This window comes from Puma concolor, chromosome A3 (genome assembly GCF_028749965.1).
Source record: "Puma concolor isolate L17-30 chromosome A3, mPumCon1.1.hap2, whole genome shotgun sequence".
In the NCBI taxonomy this organism is placed as follows: Eukaryota; Metazoa; Chordata; class Mammalia; order Carnivora; family Felidae; genus Puma; species Puma concolor.
The window spans coordinates 97349618-97369580 of record NC_141669.1 but is presented as its reverse complement, the minus strand read 5'-3'; positions in this window follow the sequence as shown (position 1 = coordinate 97369580).

The window sequence follows — 19963 nt, the reverse complement described above, 5'->3', positions numbered from 1 at the left end:
AAAGATACGAACAAGATACTTGGGTCGGGAACAAAATAGGAGTAATAAGTGTAGGTTGCATTAACATAGATGCTGGCTTGATACAAGGTAACGCTTTCCAACATGATTTAAAAGTAGATGGCAATGTCAGAACCATTCAGCATTTGGGCAGAAGTTCTGAGCCTACTTACATGTGGCGAGAATTTAATTAATTAAAAAATCTTTCCTCCCTGATAGTATGTAGTGATTGTCAGAACCTGTATGTAGCACTGGATTGGAGGAAGCTTTTCCCTCATCCTGAAGTCCACTTTAAGCTCCTAGAAACAGAAACAGCAGCATGTACACTAAAGACTGGCTCCATAGGGTCTAACCACAGGCCAAGGTTGTGCAAAACAACAACAACAAAAACACGCGAAAGCTCAGGATGAATCCCCATGAAACCCACAGCTGCATCCAAAAAGAAGTTAATTCTGCCTTCCCCCTCCCCTTCGCTCTGTTTCTGAAGGTCATTTCTAACCCTTACTGTGGGACTCATGGCTAAAATTAGATTTGGGGTCCAGTTCCTCTTGTGGAGTATAAAACTCAGTCTTTACACCCTCCTAACATCTCCTCCTGTTTTCTGCTTATTTTTAAGCTTGCTCTTTATGGTCCATTAACACATCATTTGAGTGGGGATGGGAGAGGAGAATTGTCCCTTGTATGGCTTCTCTGAGAAGGCTTGGCAGACTGCAGGCCTGTACTTTAAACAGAACACTGTCTGATAACACTGGGTAGCAGGGTCCGTTTCATCTTGCCTTTCATGGGTTACTTTATAGGAGACCAAGCTCTTGGGAGACACACAGCATAGACCAAAGAAAGGCATGTCCTGGGGCTGGACATAGCATCCCCTCATGGTTGGTGGTCCTTAGGAAGGCATTTTCTCTACCAAGTTGCATCCTGCAGGGATGGGTGCACACTGGCAGATGGAGAAAGCGCTATTACATTGAGTTGATCATAGGGAATAAACATTCCGCAAACACACTGTTTGCCGTTGTAGTCACTCCCAAACCAGGGAGGTGACCTTTTCTGTCCAACTGGTTTATCAGAGTTCTTGCCCTTTTTCAGCCAGGCACTGACAGAATTCTTGATTTGCAATTCATTACTGATTTGGCTCTTTTAGGAGTAGAGTTAACCTCATTTTAGAAGACATGGAATAATATCAGAGGTAGAGCCTCCCATTGATCATATGCAGGAAGAAGATGGAAAATCACGATTTTGAGGCAGGTCTGCCTCTCACTGCTGCTGCTGCTAATGTCTTTGTCCTCTTCTGGGGTGCCGACGCGTGCATTAAATTTGTAGAGGTCTGGAAAACAAAACCTTAAATTCCCATCACCAAAGTATCTATTAGTGATGGTATTTTAGATTTATTAAACAATTTTTGATAACATAGTTCATATATGTAGCGGCCCTTGAAATAACTCTGCTTGTTTTTGAATCTTCCCCAAGGTTTGGTGCATGAGAGGCTCCGTCATCAAGCAGGAAACGTGCTGAGGTGTCTGTTGAAAGAGATTCCGCCGTCGTCCTATAGCAGGGGGTGGGCTCAGACCAGGCCTGGGTCTAAGGTGGTCATCTCCCAAAGGGAGCTGAGGTCTGGGGGATGGGGTGGAGTTGGCCAACTGAAAGGGGCACGCCATGGAGGAGAGCAAACCATCAGGTGCAGTGGAGGGGGGCTCAAGCAGGCTGGTGGGGCTGGATTCAGGGAGACAGGAGGCATGTGGAGGGACATGGACAGACACAGGTGGGGAGCAGGGACAGGACCTGCAGAGGTCTGGTAAGTTGTGATTATGTATTTAGGCTTCATCCGTCTCCCTCTTTCTCCAGGCTGACTTGTTCTAGTTCCTCTGCAGTTTCTCACGTGGCACAGCTTTGACAGTGACCTGCCTGGAGGACTGGGTGCAGCTCTGCTGGTGTGGGGTGACCAAGGCCACTGGACAGTAGTGTGGAGGTCTCAACAGGCCAAGGGGTGGCCCAGACTTGGAGTTGCATCCTGGCTGTGCAGTGCATGTGCCCCATGATCTCGGCACAGCGTACATGTTCTTTCAGCTCTCTGAACTTCATCCTCTTCCCGTGTGTCTGGGGCATGGTTAGGGTTAAATAAGATGTACACCAGGCATTGGGCATGGTGCCTTATGGCGGCACACACTTGGGATGCCGGGCCACATCCCTGTGATAATGCATCTCATTGTGACTGAAGCTGCTTTCTTTCAGTGGCTTGCATCACGTCTCTGGCTCTCACCAAGCCTTCAAGTAACTAAAATCTTGCTGTTGTTGTTGTTGTTGTTTTTAAATTTTTTTTAAGTTTATTTATTTTGAGAGAGAGCACACGCAAGTGTGGGAGGGGCAGAGAGAAGGAGAGACAGAATCCCAAGCAGGCTCTGCACCATCAGCACAGAGCCCAGTGAGGGGCTTGAACTCACAAACTGTGAGATCATGACCTAAGCCAAGATCAAGAGTTGGATGCTTAATCAACTGCACCACCCAGGTGCCCCAATCCCATTTTTTTTTTTAATTTTTGTTTTTGCTTTTGTTTTTTTAACTAAATTCCTGTAGCCACTGTCTGGCCTGTGAGGAACCCACATGAAGAACTGAATTCTGTTCCTATTGGGCTAGGCTGTGGTATGCTGGCTATTTCTCCCAGCTTTGTGTCATCTTCAGACTTATTTTCTGTGTTTTTGTCCAAGTCTAGGCTAACCCCGATGCACGGGATAGAGTTGGCCCTTCATTAGAAACCTTCTTTCAGGTCAGTAGCTGCATTATTTATATTCCCATTCAACCCCCGTTCCTCCATCCCATGTCACCCTTTTCTGCGGAAATCATGCTACACTGTTTTCACAGTATTTTGGTGGTTAACCCAGTAATCCTGTCAGAAAAAATATTAGTACCATACAGCACGTTACTTGTGAACTCGTGCTGGCTTCTAGCGTTCCCTGTGTTCTTTACCACAGGCTCACAGACCATCTGCTTCATCATTGATTCTAGAATGTTTTCAGGAATCTGCATCTCACTGGCCTGTGTGCTGTGCCTGGAATCTGTCTTTTGAAACTGGGATTTTTGACATTTTTGGTCTTCTCTCCCCTCTTTTCAGAAGACTATTTTTCAGAGTTACAAGTAGTACGTCTGTTCCATGATCAATTCTGTAGGTTATTTCAGGACTTCTGAAACTTCAGTTCACTCAGAGACCCTAGTAAGTCTGTCTCTTCCCCCACCATGGGCTTCAAGTCCCCTTTTATGATATTTCTTTTCCTTTTTGAAGTTTGAAACATTTGCCATACAGTACTAGATAAAATCACTACCTTAACTTGAGCGTGTGTTTGGGACTGAAAGCTATTCTAAGTCCTTTATGTATATCAACACTTGAAATCCCCACAACCCTTTTGTTGTTCCCATTTTGCAGCTGAGGCAACTGAGACTTAGAGAAGTGAGCTGTCAAGAGCTGCAAAGGGCTTGAGATCTTGCCCTGTTGACACAGTAGCCAGCTGGCCTGCCACACAAAGTCTCCTGGGTGCTGGCAGCACACAGGAGGCCCCAGTCCAAGACAGGGCTGAGCTTTGTTGCTCACAGCACTAGTGGGAGCTCGTGTCAGCATTTGTGCCAACTCCCTGCACCCCAGCTTCCATAGATGACACCGAGGAGGGCCAGGTGACGCCTCACAGCGGGTTATGCTACAGAAGAACCCAGAAAACCCAAATCTTTTATGATGCCTGACCTTTGCTCTGGAGAGAGATACACTCCCTCTCTTCCAAGGCTGTTTGCTACTTAAATATCCTCAGAAATATAGTCAAGCAAAGACAGTCAACACTTGTGCTCACAAGATGTATAGAGACACCAGAGACCATGAGTGTCGTCACCCCATAGGAACCTAACCCAGATCAGTCCGTTAGCAGGTAGTGGAGTCAGGGTTCAGAGCCAGGCTGGCAGGCCCCAATGGACGGCCACTGCCATGACAACATGCAGGTGCCCTCCTCACACGCCGTTCTCATCACCTGACATCGTTCTCATCCCTCCTTTCCTTACCACTCATTCCATCCATGCCACGTCACTTCGCGATCTCTGTGTCCAGAACCCCTCTCTGCAATTCCCTGAGGCTGACCATGTGTGCTTACTTCCAGCTTCCTGTCAAGTTCGGACCAGGGGAGGCATCAGCAGATGCTCTGAGGACTGAGAGAATGAAGGCTTGGTGTGGGTTTCCTGGCTCCTTCCCTCCATGAAGGCCAAGGCCGCAACCCTTCCAGGCAGCCATCTCCCACAGCTCCCCCTGCCTTCCCCATGCCACAGCCTGCTGCCGTGGCCCAGCCGCCCTGTCTCAGGGTTTCCTTCTCTGTGAAATGTGCAGCCCCCTCAACTGTGCCTGTGTGCTGAGATTGAAGCCACAGGGCTGTTGCCAGCTCGGGGTTAATTTCTTTGAAAAATTGTGGGGATTTTTCTCTCCTAGTCCTTCCTATGTCACGTACATTGTGTAATGGTTTTACCTGAGCCCCCTTTCCCCTTTTGCTTTGAAGTCCCCAGTCAAGGTCCTGCATTTCAAGTGTTCGCTGCCCTGGTGTTGCAGATTAGAGAAGGCCTGGACCTTCTTCCTTTTCTAAAACTCACCTTATTTTTATTTTTTTTTAATGTTTATTTTTAAGAGAGAGTGTGAGTGGGTGAGGGGCAGAGAGAGAGGGAGACACAGAATCCGAAACAGGCTCCAGGCTCCAAGCTGTCAACACAGAGCTCAACATGGGGCTAAAACTCATGAACTGTGAAATCATGACCTGAGCAAAGTCAGATGCTTAACCAACTGAGCCACCCAGGTGCCCCTACAACTCACTTAAAGGAAGAGATGGTAACACCCCATGTGTCCCTAGGTCTCTTGGTTTCTACCCAAATAACAGAACTTTTAGACTTGCACTGTCCAATTTAGTAGCCACCTAGTTACATGTCACTAAATTAATTAAAATTAAATAAATTTAGGGGTGTCTGGGTGGCTCAGTCTGAGCATCTGACTCTTGATTTCGGCTCAGTCCCACGTGGGGCTCTCTGCTGAGCGTGGAGCCTGCTTAAGATTCTGTCTCTCCCTCTGCCCCACTCATGTGCTCTCTTTCTAAAATTAAAAATATAATAAAATAAAAATGCCACATTTTATTTATCCATGTGTTCATCAACAGACACGTAGCTTGTTTTCATATCTTAACTGTTGTGAATTATGCTGCAATGAATATGGGAATGTTGGTGTGTCTTTAAGATACTGATTTTGTTTCCATCGCTTATATACCCAGAAGTATGATTGATGGATCCTGTGGTAGTTTTATTTTTAATGTTTTGAGGAGCCTCCATACTGTTTTCTGTAATGGCTGCACCAATTTACATCCCCATGGACAGTGAACAAGGGTTCCCTTTTCTCCACATCCTCACCAGCACTTGCTATCTCTTGTCTTTTTGATATTAGCTACCCTCACAGTGATATCTCATTGTAGTTTTGATTTGCATTTCTCTGATGACTAGCGATGTTGAGCCTCTTTTCATGTGCCTGTTGGCCATTTGTATATTTTCTTTAGAGAAATGTCCATTCAGCTCCCCTGCCCATAAATCAGGTTGTTAGTATTGTTATCATCATCATCATTATCCTCATCATCATTTTTGCTATTTTTTTGACATGTATAAAGTTCTTTATGTTTTGGATTTAACTGCTTATCACATATATAGTTTACAAACATTTTCTTCTATAAGTTTGCCTTTTCATTTTGGTAACTGTTTCTTTTGCTGTGCAGAATCTTTATAGTCACTGATTTAGTCCCACTTGTTTTTGTTTTTGTTGTTTGTGATTTTGGAGAAATCATTGCCAAGGTCAAGAAAGTTTTTTTCCTGTGTTTTATGCTAGGAGTTGTTTTTCTTTTCAATTTTTTTTGATGTTTATTTATTTTTGAGAGAGAGAGAAAGAGAGACAAAGCATGAATGGGGGAGGGGCAGAGAGAAAGAGGGAGACACACAGTCCAAAGCAGGCTCCAGGCTCTGTGCTGACAGCTTAGAGCCCAAAGTAGGGCTCAAACTCATGAACTGTGAGATCATGACCTGAGCCAAAGTCAGATGCTCAACCGACTGATCTACCCAGGTGCCCCATATGCTAGGAGTTTTATGACTCAGATCTTAGATTTACATCTTCATTCCACTTTGAGTTACTTTTGCGAGTAGTGTAAGATAGGGGTTCAATTTCATTCTTTGGCTTGTGGCTGTCCAGTTTTCCTAGCACCATTTATTGAAGAGACTATCATTTTCCCTTTGTGTGTTCTTGGCACACTTGTCAAATATTAGTTGACTTATGTAGGTTTGTATCTGGGCTTTCTGTTCTTTTGATCTCCATGTCTGTTTTCATGCCAGTACCATACTGTTTTGATTACCATAGCTTTGTAATACAGTTTGAAATCAGGATGTGTGATGCTTCAGCTGTTTTCTTTCTCCAGATTAATTTGGCTGTTTGGGGTTTTTGGTGGTTCCATATGAATTTTAGGATTGTTTTTTCTATTTCTATGAAAAATGCCAATTAAATTTTGATAGAGATTGCATTAAATCTGTAGATCAATTTGAATAATATGGATATTTTAATAATATTAATTTCTCCAATCCATGAGCATGGAATATCTATTAATTTATTTGTGTCTTCCTCAATTTCTTTTATCAGTGTCTTATTTTTTTCCATGTATAGGTTAAATTTATTCCTAAGTATTTTCTATTTTTTATGCTGTTATAAATGGGGTTATTTTCTTAATTTCTCTTTCAAATAATTTGTTGTTAGTGTATTGAAGTACAAATGGGGGTGCCAGGGTGGCTCAGTCGGTAGGGTGTCCAACTCTTAATGTTGGCCCAGGCCATGATCCCAGGGCTGTGGGATTGAGCCCTGCATTCTACATGCTGAGCGTGAAGACTGCCTAAGAGTCAGTCAATATCTCTCTCTCCCCCCCCACCCGCCACTTTCCCCTTCTCACACACTCTCTCTAAAATAAAAAAAGAAATGCAAATTATTTTTATATACTGATTTTGCATGCCGCAACTTAACTGAATTTGTTTATTCTAACAGTTTCTTGGTAGAGTTTTCATAGATATATATATATATATATATATATATATATATATATATATATATATAAGATCACGTCATCTGCAAACAGATAATTTTACCTCTTCCTCTCCAGTTTGGATATCTTTTATTTCTTTTTCTTGCCTATTTTTTTCTGGCTAGGACTTCAAGGACTATGTTGAATAGAAATGGGAATAGTGGGCATGTTTGTCTTGTTCCTGATTGGTTTTGACCATTGAGTCTAATTTTAGCTATGAGCTTGTATATTTGGGCTTTATTATGTTCAAGTACATTTCTTCTTTACGTGATTTATTGAGTTTTTATCATGAAAGGATGTTAAGTTTTGTCAAATTCTTTTCTACACCTATTGAGGTGATTATATGACTTTATCCCTCATTCTGTTAATGTATCACTGATTTGCATATGTTGTAACTATCCTTGAATCCCAGGGATAAATCCAACTCGATCATGGGTATTATCCTTGTAATGTGTTGACGAATTCTATTTGCTAGTATATCGTTGAGTATTTTTGTGTCCATATTCATCAGGGATATTGGCCTATAATTTTCTTTTCTTGTAGTGTCCTTGTCTGGCTCTGGTATCAGGGTAATGCTAGCCTCATAGTATGAGTTTGGAAGTGTTCCCTCCTCTTCAGTTTTTGGAAGAGTACAAGAAGGATTGTTAAATCTTCTTTAAATGTTTGGTAGAGTACAGGGGCACCTGGGTGGCTCAGTTGATTAAGCGTCTGACTTTGGCTTAGGTCATGATCTCACGGTTAGTGAGTTCAAGCCCCACATTGGGCTCGCTAATGCTGTCAGCACAGAGCCTGCTTCAGATACTCTGTTCCTCTCTCTCTGCCCCTCCCTACTTGCACTCTCTCAAAAATAAATAAAACATTTTAAAAATGTTTGGTAGAGTTCACCCATAAAGTCATCAGGTCCTTGGCCTTTTATTTTTGCGGAGGTTTTTAACTACTGATTTAGTTTCCTTACTAGTAATTGGTTTATTCAAATTTTATATTTCTTCATGATTCAGTCTGGGTAGAAAAAGAACAAACTAAGTTCAAAGCAGAAAAAAAAGGAAATAACAAAGATCAGAGCAGAAATAAATGAAATAGAGACTGGAAAAACAATAGAAAAGATCAATGAAACTAAAAGCTATTGTTTTGAAAAGATAAACAATATTGACAAATCATTAGTTAAACAAAACAAAAAACAAAAAAAGAGGACTCAAATAAGTAAAATCAGAAATGAGAGACCTTGCAGTTGATACCACAGAAATACAAAGGATTGTAAGAGATAACTATGAACAATTGCATCCCAACAAACTGCATAACCAGGCCAGGTGCTGACAGCCTCCCATATGCCTTCCGAGGGCAGTGCTGAACACCAGGTTTGTGTGATATCTCCTGATCCTGCAGAGTTGGCCAACTTTCTGTGCATGATCCCTGGCTGTCTACAGAGGCTTGCACTTGTTGCTGCCCTTGGTAACTACACAGGGAGCTGTCCATGGAGGAGGGGGTATGTGAGTGAGGTGTGCAGAGCATTGGGGTGCCAGTGGGCCAGTTGGGGGGATCTACATGTGAAGCATCTCTATTGGCCTATGGGTGAGGTAGTTAGTAGGATCCACATCTCTTTGATGCTTTTGCAGACATGACCCCTGTGCTGAACAGTTCTGTGCTAGAACCAGAGAAGAATCATCACCATTATGTAAATGAGGTCACCAAGAGGAAACTGACTTGCTTGAAAGCAAAGAAATAGTGATGCAGCCATGTCTTGAACCTAGGGATCCTGTTGGGACTCATTACTTTTTCATTTGTTCATTCACTCAGCAGTCTGTCAACTACTGTACTAGCTGCTGGGCACATACAGACAAATGTAACTGAGCCCTGACCCCAGGATGCACAATCTGCTGAGAAGACAGACAGGCAGATGGAGACCAGAGCACGGTGATGAGTGCTTCAGTACATTGAGCAACAAAGGCCTCTGAGGATGGCTGAGCAAGCATTCCAGAACATCTGGGGAAGTGACATTTGAGGGGGATTTCCAGGGAAAGTTGGTTGGTGGTCTGGGTGGTATCCTGAGGGCAGCACCAGCACTCTAAGCTCTGAACCATTTGGTGTGGTATTGAGAAGAAATGGGCTTTGGTCTCAGGGTCTTGTCTCTTCTTGGGCCACGCACAGAGGCAGGCTTTGCCTTATTTGTGGTATAATGAATGGGTGCTCCTCACCCCCAGAGGCTCTGTATGGGATATGGGAAAAGCCACTGGTGGCCTAGGGGGTGGCATTTGAAGCAGATTGAGCAGAAAGAACAATATGCATTGGTCAGAAGCCCCAAGTCTGGCTTCTCATCCTATGCAGTTTCTCAACCTTTTTATCTCTGAGTCTTTTTCTTGTCTGTAAGGTGGCTGTGCCTCTTGCATGTGAGACTCAAGGCTGTTATGCCAGGGGACAGGTACAGCAAGATGGCAGCTGCTCCACTGATGCTGGGTTGGCAGCAGAAGAGAGGACAGGGTTGGGAGTAGGGGGCTTTTGCCTGCTTTCCCTGCAAACTCTGGGCCCTAGACTTGGGTTCTGAAAGTTATGGGCTGGGATCAGATCAGGGAGCAAGAGGGCATAAGAGAAGCCTGCTGGGTCTCTGCGGGCATCCTGCTGACTTCAATTTTTGGGTTACTTTTTGGCATACATCGATGCAAGTATTGCTGCTCAAAAGGAAAACAGAAATTCCACATTGATAACTGACAGCAAAGCAATGTTCTTTCCACGTTTCTCCCTACTTCCTACATCCCTACATCCTAGATGGGATGTATCCAAATAAGGACAGGGAAAGAAGAGGCCCTCCCTGCCCAGGGTGTAGTCCCAGAGAGAACCAAACCAAGCTGTGCTTTGATTGAGAACAAGGCCTCAGGCATAATTGTGTTCAACCCTGGCAACCATTCACCTTTGAATAGAGTGGGGTTGGTTCCCCCCTGACATACCTTATTCCAGATGCCCTTCCTTCCCAAGGTAGCAGTTATGCATTTTAGTAAGATCACCTCTCTGAAAAGCAGTGTATATTAACAAAAAATAAATACACTATATTTTGGCATTTTGGGGCCAGTGATATGGAGAGACTAAAAATATGAAGGAAAAAAAATCCCCGGATTTCCAGGAATGTAGAATTGCAACCTATTATTTTATTATGTGGTTTAAAGGATTACTTTTTAAGCCTTTTATTTGGAAATAATTTAAACTTATGGAAAAGTTGCAAGAATAGTGCAAAGAATAGTGCAAAGAACCCATATATCCTTTATCCAAATTTGCTTACTGCTAACATTTTGCACCATTTGCTTTATCATTTCTCCCTGCCCAAATACATAAACATACACATATACCTAAATATATACATATACATATACACAACCTCAGTTTAATGTTCTTTAATGTACTTATTCTGATTTTGTTGAATGACCCATTAATGTCCTCTGTTGCTACATTTTACCTTTCAGTACTGGATTCAGTCTAGGATCAGGCTGCCTTCCTGTAGCTTCTTTTCTTCCAGACTAGCAGAGCTCTACCCCACTGTGGCATAGTTTCCTCATCTGTAAGATATGGGAGCCAGAGTGGCTGACATCTGAGTTCTGTGATTATCTGATGGCCTGGGGTGCCCAGCACAGTGTTCTACATAATAAGGTGTTCTTTAGATGTTTAATGGAAGTCCGCTTTCCAGAAGGATTAGGAGTAGTTTTCTATTTGAGGGGGCATTTGTGTCTCCTCCCTCTTTAAAACAGGACTGCTGGCATTGGAAACAAATCTAAAGGTTCTAGTCTGGTCTCTAAGAGATCACAAAGGTAACTGTTTAAAGTAACAATGGTAACAATGTATTTGGTCATCACAGCATATGGATAAGTGAAAGGAACAATAGCAATGTCACCAAGCATGTTGGGGGTGGGTGAGGGCGGGGGAGAAAAATCTGTTACAACGTACCTGAACTACAAGAGGAACAGAATAGTGTTTTTTGACGGTGAACTTAGATTGGTAAAAATGTACATTTTATTACTTGCTTTCTTAACTGGATTGCTGGTTTGTTATAAAAGGATATAACTCAGAAACAACATAGGGGCAGGCATGGAGAGGTGCATAGGGCAGGCAGGCATGGAGAAAGGACACAGAGCTCTCTTGTCCCCCTGGCCCCCACACTGCCACAAGTTCACCAGTCAGAAAACTCTCTAAAATGTATATTTTAACCTATAGGGCAACTACTATATGTTTTCTGTAAGAAAACTATTTTCAAAATAAAGACTGATAGGTTAGAAATAAAGGGATAGAGAGGGATGGACCATGCTAATAGTAATCAAGAGAAAGCTAGAGCAGCTATATTAATTTCAGACAGAGAAGGCATCAGAACAAGGAAAATGATTATCAAGGATAAAGAGGGGTACTACATCATGATAAATGGGTCAGTTCTCCAGAAAGACATAACAATGTATGTACCTAACAACAGATCATCAAAATATGTCAGGCAAAAATTGATAGAGCTAAAAAGAGAAATAGACAAATCCACTATTGTAGTTGGGGACTTCAATATCCCCCTGTCAGTAATTGATAGATCAAGCAGGCAGAAAATCAATAAGGATAGAGTTGACTTGAACAGCACTATCAATCAACTTGATCTAATTGACATTTATAGAACACTCCATCTACCAACAGCAGAGTACACATTTTTCTTAAGCTCACCAAGATAGACCACATTCTGGGTCATGAAACACTAACAACTTTAAAAGACTAGCAATCATACACAATCATTTGCCAGACCACAATGGCATTAGACTAGAAACCAGTAACAGAAAAATATTTACGAAATCCCCAAATATTTGGATATTAAACTACATACTTCTTTAAAAATTTTTTTAAATGTTTATTTTTGAGAGAGAGAGAGAGAGAGAGAGAGCGTGAGTGGGGGGGGGGGGGTAGCAGAGAGAGAGGGAGACACAGAATCTGAAGCAGGCTCCAGGCTCTGAACCTATGCAGTGCTCTAACTCACTGACTGCGAGATTATGACCTGGGCTGAAGTCAGACACCCAGCTGACTGAGCCACCCAGGTGCCCCTAAACTACATACTTCTAAAGAATTCATTGGTCAAAGAAGAGTCTTAACAGAAGTTTAAAAATGTTTTTAATTAAATGAAAATGAACATACAGCTTCTTAAAATTTGTGGGATGAAGCAAAAGCAGTGCTTAGAGGGAAATTTATAGCATTAAAATTCATATAATAGAGTAGAAGAAAGAGCTGAAATTAATGACCTAAGCTTCCATCCTAAGAAAGTAAAGAAGGAAGAGTAATTAAAAACTAAGGCAAGTGGAAGGAAAGAAATATCTATTCAGCCCCTCGCCCCCAAAGTTACTAGACTGGAGGAATAAGTGTGATAATAATAATAACAATGGCATCAACAGTGATGATGTACCAGCTGCTCTTCTAAGCAGTTCTCATATACTCACACATTTAATACTTACAATAACCCTAGGAGGAGGGTAAGTCCTATGAGGAATCCCCATTTCACAGATGAGACAACTGAGGCATAGGAGCCAGTTAGTAACTTGCCCAAGGACACATGGCTACTAAGAGGAGGAGAGAGGATTTGAATGAGGCAGCCTGGTTCCAGAAGAGGCAGAACCACTCAGTTCCTGTTCTGTGTCTGTCTGCTCCAGAAGAACAATGACTGGTCTTCTAGAACAATTTATGTAGGTAGACCAGGAATATGTCAAGTATATAAGGGGAGACTGAAGATTCCATCATGGGGTGTACAGATGAGTTATGACCCTAGGGAAGCTGTTATTAATGTTTGAGAACTCATGGAGGGTAGGAATCCTCCGGGAGGTTTGTGGTGGATAAATTCTCCATAAGAATTTGTCTGCTGAATGCCATAAGGCTGGGCTCCAAACAGTACATTTATCAATGTCTTGGATGAAGTCAAGCTCATCAAATGGCAGATTCCACAGAGTTGAAAGGAGAGCCTCAAGTGATGCCAACATGTAGAGCTCACTTTGAGTTAAATACAATTACATGATATTTGGGTAAAAGAAAACTTGCAAAATATAGAGTAGGCAGGACCTGAGTGAAGAACAGTTTTTGTGAAAATGAACTTGGGGCTTAGCAAACCACAAGCTACCAATGGGTTGGAAGTGCGATGTAGCTGCCAAAACATCTGGTTCTGTCTCTAGCTGCACTGAAAGGGATGTGGTGTTTGTGCTGGAGGCTCTTAAGTTGGACAGCACATCAGAATCATTTAAAAATTGTGGATGCCTGGGCCCTACTTCCACAGATGCTGACTCAATAGATCTGGACTGAGAATGTTTAAAAGCTCTCAAGGTGTTTGGAATGGCAGGTGGGATTGAGAACTACTGGTCTCATGGGTCTAATAGTTGTTTGTTGCCTAACGATGGTTCCGGAAATGGAGTCAAGGTTGTTCTGAGCATCAAAGTGGGGAAAGTCTGAGGAGCCAGGCCTTCCAGGGTCAGTCTGGTTCATGGCAGAGGCCAGAGGCCACACAGGCATTAGCAGTCTGTGGCCAAAGATGCCTCTCAAAGCTGTTACTTCACTTAGTCTTGGGCCGTCAGAGCATCTTAATCTTGGTCAACTCCACAAGGTAGAGGGACCTTCCTTCTGGGTTTTTCCAGCTTTCATCAGAGATGTCAAGAGACTGCAGGCTTGGGGCTTAATTGTGGTTAGAAAGTATCTCAAGGGGAGTCTGGCACACAGAAGGTCCTCCCCTCCAGAGATGTTGGAGCCCTGTCTGCCTTTCCTTTCGTTTGCTGTCCAGGTGTGAGGCATGCACTGTAGCAATGCAGCCTTTCAAGTGGTGTGGTAGTGAGCTTCAGTGATGGCCCTCCAGTATCATCACCTCCTGGCTTCCAGGCTCTTGTGTAGTCCCCTCTTTCATTGAATCAGAATTGACCCCTGTGAGCAGTAGAACGCAGCAAAATTAATGATAGGGGCTACAGGGGTAGGTCAGAAAAGGCCTGGCAGCTCCAACCTTGTTTTCTTAGATTGCTTGCTTTGGAGGAATCCAGGCACCATGTTACAAGGACACTCAAGCAGCCCATGGAGATCCCGACAAGGAGAGGAATTGACTCTGACACTAACTTGCCAGTCATGTGAAGGAACCACTTTGGAAGTAGATCCTTCTACTCCCAGTGGAGCCTTCAGATGACTGCAGCATCAGCTAGCAACTTGCTGAAGTGTCACCAGAACCACACACCTCATACCTTCTTATTACACGAAACAAACAAACAAACAAACAAACAAACTACTAATTTGTCTAAGCCAAGTGTTGGAAAACTACAGCCCATGGGCTGGCTGCCTGTTTTTGTAAGTAGTCTTATGGGAACACAGCCACATGCATTTTTAAAAATGTATTGTCCATGACTGCTTTTACATCACAATGGCAGAGATGAGTACTTGTGACAGAGACTCTGTCCCATAGACTGAAAGATTTACTATTTTTCTGGCCTTTTGAGAAAAAGTTTGCCAATCCTTTAAGCCGTTGCTTCTTTTTCTTTCTTCTCTCCAGCAGCTGAAGATAATACCTAAGTGATAAATTGTCCAATCTGCAGGACATTTCTTTTTAAAGAACCAGGAGGCTCAATGATGTGGAAGCTCATGGAGAATCTTGTCAGAAAGACTATCTGGCTTTCTAAACTCTACATCGACCAAAGGTTTAGCATCAGTCAGGAATTAGAATCCATCTTAACTGATGTAAGAGACTTTAATGAAAGGACTTACTACAGAGGTGAGACAGGGTCAAGAGAGAAACACAGGATATTGGGGCACCCAGAAACCTGTGACAGTGGGATTACTTCCTGCAGATCTCTAGGAGAAGAGGAAGGAACTGGTTTTACCAGATGCTATTTGGTACCCTTGTATCCTACTGATACATTAGGATCAAGCAATTATGGTTCAAACTACTCCCAAGAATTCAGACCCAATTTGAACTGGCTGGAAAAGTTACCCAGAGGAGGCAGCCTCTGGGATCCCTCTTTGCTGTAAGTCTACTGGGTAATTGAGCAGAGTAGTTTGTGGCCTCATTGGTCTGTACAGTTATTGCCTCTTTACTTGATTTTTCACTGATAAACTGATTTTTCTATCTTACCACATATGCCCAAACCATGTTTTAGTTTTCTTGTTTTACCAGATTTTTTTAAGCCATGAGTATTGTCTGTAATTAAAGGGAAACCTGTGAGTTCTTGTGGCATTTTTCACCCTAAGAGAGGCTCACAATGTTCAAACTCTTTCCCAAGTACAAAGTAGTCTCTTCTGTAGAGATTTTTGAATTTTATGTTTGCTGGGTCAAACTAAAAGAGGCCTTGAAAAACAGAAGCATACAGGGTCTCCTCTCATTGCCCTAAGTGGGTCAAAGCCAAACCCTCAAAGTGATCTCACCTCGTAATTTGAAAACATTGCCAAGCTGAATCTTATTTTGAGGGTATCAGTGGTCTTACCAGGGAGTGCATGCTAGAGCGAGATAGCCATCTTCCTTTTTAGGCGCTGACACTCAAGTTCAACCCCCCACCACAGTTCAGATGTTTAGCTGAGAGGCTAGATTCCTTCCCCTAAGATGCCCCCAGGGACTCTGCCTGTATCACAAGAGGAATTTCAGAATACCACTCTGTTATATACATGCTTTTTTGTACTATAACTTGCCACACCAGTTACAATTGCTGTTTAACAAATTACCCACAAAATTAGCCGCTGAAACAACCATTTTATTATACTTAATGAATTCAGGCAGAGCCTGCCAGGGATGACTCGGCTCTGCTCCACAATGTCTAAGGTCTTACCTGGGAAGATTTCAGTGCTGGTGGTGGGGGTTGGAATCATCCAAAGTCTCCTTTGCTCTCATGTCTGGTGCCTGAGATGGAAAGACTTAAAGTTTAGGACTAGAGCATTCACCGCAGCTTCTCCATGTGGCTGGGCTTCCTCACAAAATGGTGGCTTGACATGGTTGAGCTTCTTCAGGGCAGGGCAGACTCCCAGTGCTGGTGTTCCAGTGCACAAGGCAGAAGCTGCATGGCCTTTTTTGGGATCCAGTCTTGGAAGTCACACAGCATCATTTCTGCTTTTCTTTATTGCTCCAAGCAGTCACAAGCCCATCTAGACTCAAAGGAAGGAGAAATACTCTCCTACTCTCTCTCCATGAAGGGAGAATCATAAATTTTAGAGCCATGTTTTAAAACTGCTGTGTTTGCAAATGGGGGAGCAGTTTCAGTGGAAAGAGACATAAAGTTAAATGTAGCATTTTCTCATCGGGAGATTGGAGAAACCCCATGCAGATACCTGTACAGGCCAGGTTGAGTGAATTTTTTAACTGGACTGCAGAGGCCAGAACTTTAAACTCCAAATAATGGATGTGTGGCAGTGAGGGTGGTGATGCAGTGGAGTGTTATTAAAGAACTGTGGGTTGGCCATTTCTGTGCCTTCTTTCTCTCCTAACATTTGAGATCCATTGCAACCCTGACAGGAGAAACTTAGGAAATCATGTAACTGCCCTGTTGGGGTAGAGTAGAAGGATGAGCTAAGGAAGGACAAGGTTCTGAATAAGGTGTGGCCATTTTCTGGTTTCTAAAAGAGATGGGGCTGCTATCAGGCTGAGCAGACCATGAAGCCAGGAGCAGGAAAAGACAGTGGTCAAAGGAGGCTAAAGAGAACTTAGAATGGATTGGAAGAGAAATCCAGATCTATCAATAGCTAGTAAGTAGTTATAAAGGGAAACTTTGGCTTTGGGGGCAGGAAGGAAGAGGAATGAATTTAATGGAGGGCATGGCTAACAGTCATGTGAGGAAGAGATTTAGAGACCCTCAGTACAGTCTCATGAACAGTGGGGCTAAGGTGTTGCTCTTGGTTTGGAGGAAGCAAAATTGAAATTTCAAGGCTGACCATGTGACCAGCATGGACATTAGACATTTTCCAGGTACTCTAATGGAGGAAGCTCATTATAAATATATACCAATAAGGTCATGCTTTTGCCATGGAACATCCCCAGGAGAATTGGCCTCCCATACACTGGCAGAAGCCCTTATAATGGTGTGATTGGCAATTGTTTGCACATATGCTAATATTCTAAGAATATTAGGACCCAGTGGCTTCTTGATGTTGCATGATTAACTGGCCCTTAAGTTTGTCTAGGGCTTTTGCATTCATTATCTCATCTACTCTTTAAAGTTTGTAAAGTAGGCAAGGAAGGTATTATTAGGCCCATTTGGGGGATGAAGAAACTGGAGTTGGCTTCTCCAAGCCAGGCGGCAGCAGGGCCAGGACTAAAATCCAAGTCTCATGCCTCCTGGTATTGCCAGGGCCTCTGGCCTCTGCCCCATCACCTCCCATGCTGAGCCAGGAGCTCAGTTGTTTTGTCAGCTGGCCGGCCCCCTCTTCCAGGAGCACATGCGAGCAGTAACGTCTGACTGCTTCTTATATAGTTAGAGTCCATTTCAACTTCAGTCTTCCTTCCCTACACATACATACACCCACTTTTAGCCTGGTACATGATGTTTCTGTTATAGTTACCAGAGTGTTTCAAAAGCTGCAGGGCCCTGTGCTCCTTTTCTTTCCGCATTGATCAGTTGTCTACTGCTGTGTAATAAACCACTTGAAACCCTGGTGACTTAATACCATTTATTATTTCTCACCTTTCTGTGGGTCATCAGTCTGGGCAGTTCTTCTGCTGATCACTTGGGCTCATGTATGTGGCAGAGATCATCTGATGACAAGGCCAGGCCTCAAGAGCCTGAGATACCCTCACTCTCTGGAGGTTAGCAGGACACTTTGGTTCTCCTCCAAGTGGCCTGTAATCCTTCAGTAGGCTGGTCTGGGCTTCCTCACAACATGGTGGTCTTAGGGTTCCAAGAAGGTGAAAGTGGAAGCTGTGAGGCCCTGTAAGGCCCAGCCTCATGAATCTACACAACTTCACATCCACCAAGTGCTATTGATCAAAACAAGTCATAAAAACAGCCCTAATTCCAGAGGGATAGAGAAATAGACCCCAAGGATGGAGTCTTGATGGGAGGGGTAGCAGTGTCCCATTGCAAAGGGGCACAGACTCACTGGAGACCATTATCATAATGATCAACTACACTCCATGATCTGCTAAATAAGGATTAACTAAAACATGCCCCTAACAGGAAAAAAGCAAGCCTCTCCTGCTACTGCACTTGCCTATCAGCAGCTAGGGTTCTTTGGTGGCAAACAAGAGAAACAGACTCTAGTTAACTTAAACAGAACAGTCATATAGTAAGAAGCCATCAGGAGTCTCCCAGACTCAACTGAAGAGTTTTACAATGAGACCTCAAAAGTGAGAGGAAGAGAGCAGCTCTGGGGAGGTGGAGGGGCAGTCTCTGAAGCAGGGATTGATGGACAGCCTTTGTAGGGAACCACCACTGGAATAACTTAGTTCCAGCTGATTTTTTTTTTTTCCTGGTCTTTGTGTCGTTTGGCTCAAGATTCAGATTCCTTGGGGAGCTGACTCGGGACATGTTCACACTGCTTGGGTGGGTAGCTGTAGCTGGGCAAGTTGATGGATTGGATCACCTGGAATGGGGGAGGTGGGTGTCCCAGCAGAACAGCCAGGAACTGTGAAAAGTGGGAGAGGGCCTAGGCAGACAGAAGTGTCAGCTGCCTATTGATTCCTGACCAGTTCCTGTGGGTGCTTATTTGGATCTATTGGGCCTGACAGTCACTTCTCTATGAGCAATATCATTCTGTCTCAATGCCTCTTCTTCCCCCTCCCCATCCTTCCCCCAAGAATGAAAAGTTAAACTTTTTTTCCTTCTCCATGCAAAATGTAATCTTAGATTAACTTTTGTCCCACTGGACCTAACTTCTTAAACGCAAGTGTTCCCCAATGTTCTATCATTCACTCTCCTTTGTTCTCAGTGTCCTTTCTGAACTGTTTTACTCCCCATCTCCCTGCAGGCGACTCCTTGATCTCCCATTAAGTCCTTGCTACTTCCCATGTTCAATTTCCTGTGGGAATCCTCCACCCAAATCCATTGGCCTCAGCCTGCTCTCCCTCCAGAATATGCTATGACAGATACCACACGGTGGCTTGCTCAGCACCCACTTCAATCCCTTTATGCATGCCTCCCTGTACTGGAGAGTCTGGAAAGATAAAAATGACATTTCTCAAACTCCCGTGCAGCTAGGGAGCCATGTTTGATTGGCTTCCACCAACAGGCCCTTCTGCGTGAGGCATGGGAGGCGTAAGTGGGTTATGTGAGTGATGGGGCTCTATGGAAGCTGAATGCATGGCCATGTGGGTGCCACATCTTGTGTCCGAGGCATTTGGTTCTTCTAGGGCAGCACGGGAGCTTCTTCTGTGGGTGGTGGCAGCATCAGGGTTTCTGCTAGAGAAGTTTGTATGCATCTCCTGGCTATATGTCACTTGGTGCTTGGCATTGGAAATGTGTGATACCTAATGGACTAAGCTTTTTCTGCTTGTTAGAGTGGATTCTGTTGTCTGCAACTAAGACCCCTGCCTGATACAAACACTCCCTGTCTCCCTCAGCGCTGTTCTATGTTAATAGACATTGAACAACAGGCTCTTTGGGGGAAAATTTGCACTTCCACCAGCAGTGTGTGAGTGTCTCAGCTGCTCTTTCTCCTTGCCAGCACCTGCTTTTGTCAGCACTTGATTGATGTTGGTAAAAGAAACTGTGTAATTTTTAAAAATGTTCCAATATCATAATATGACTTTGAATAGGAGGTAATATCACACACACACACACACACACACACACACACACACACACTCACACTCACACACACACCTTACATTACAGTAAAAAAAAAAAAGCATGTCTCTTATTAACACTGACTGGGTCTTGTGAATATAACTTCTTTCTTTTATCAGCCTATATAGTACAGAT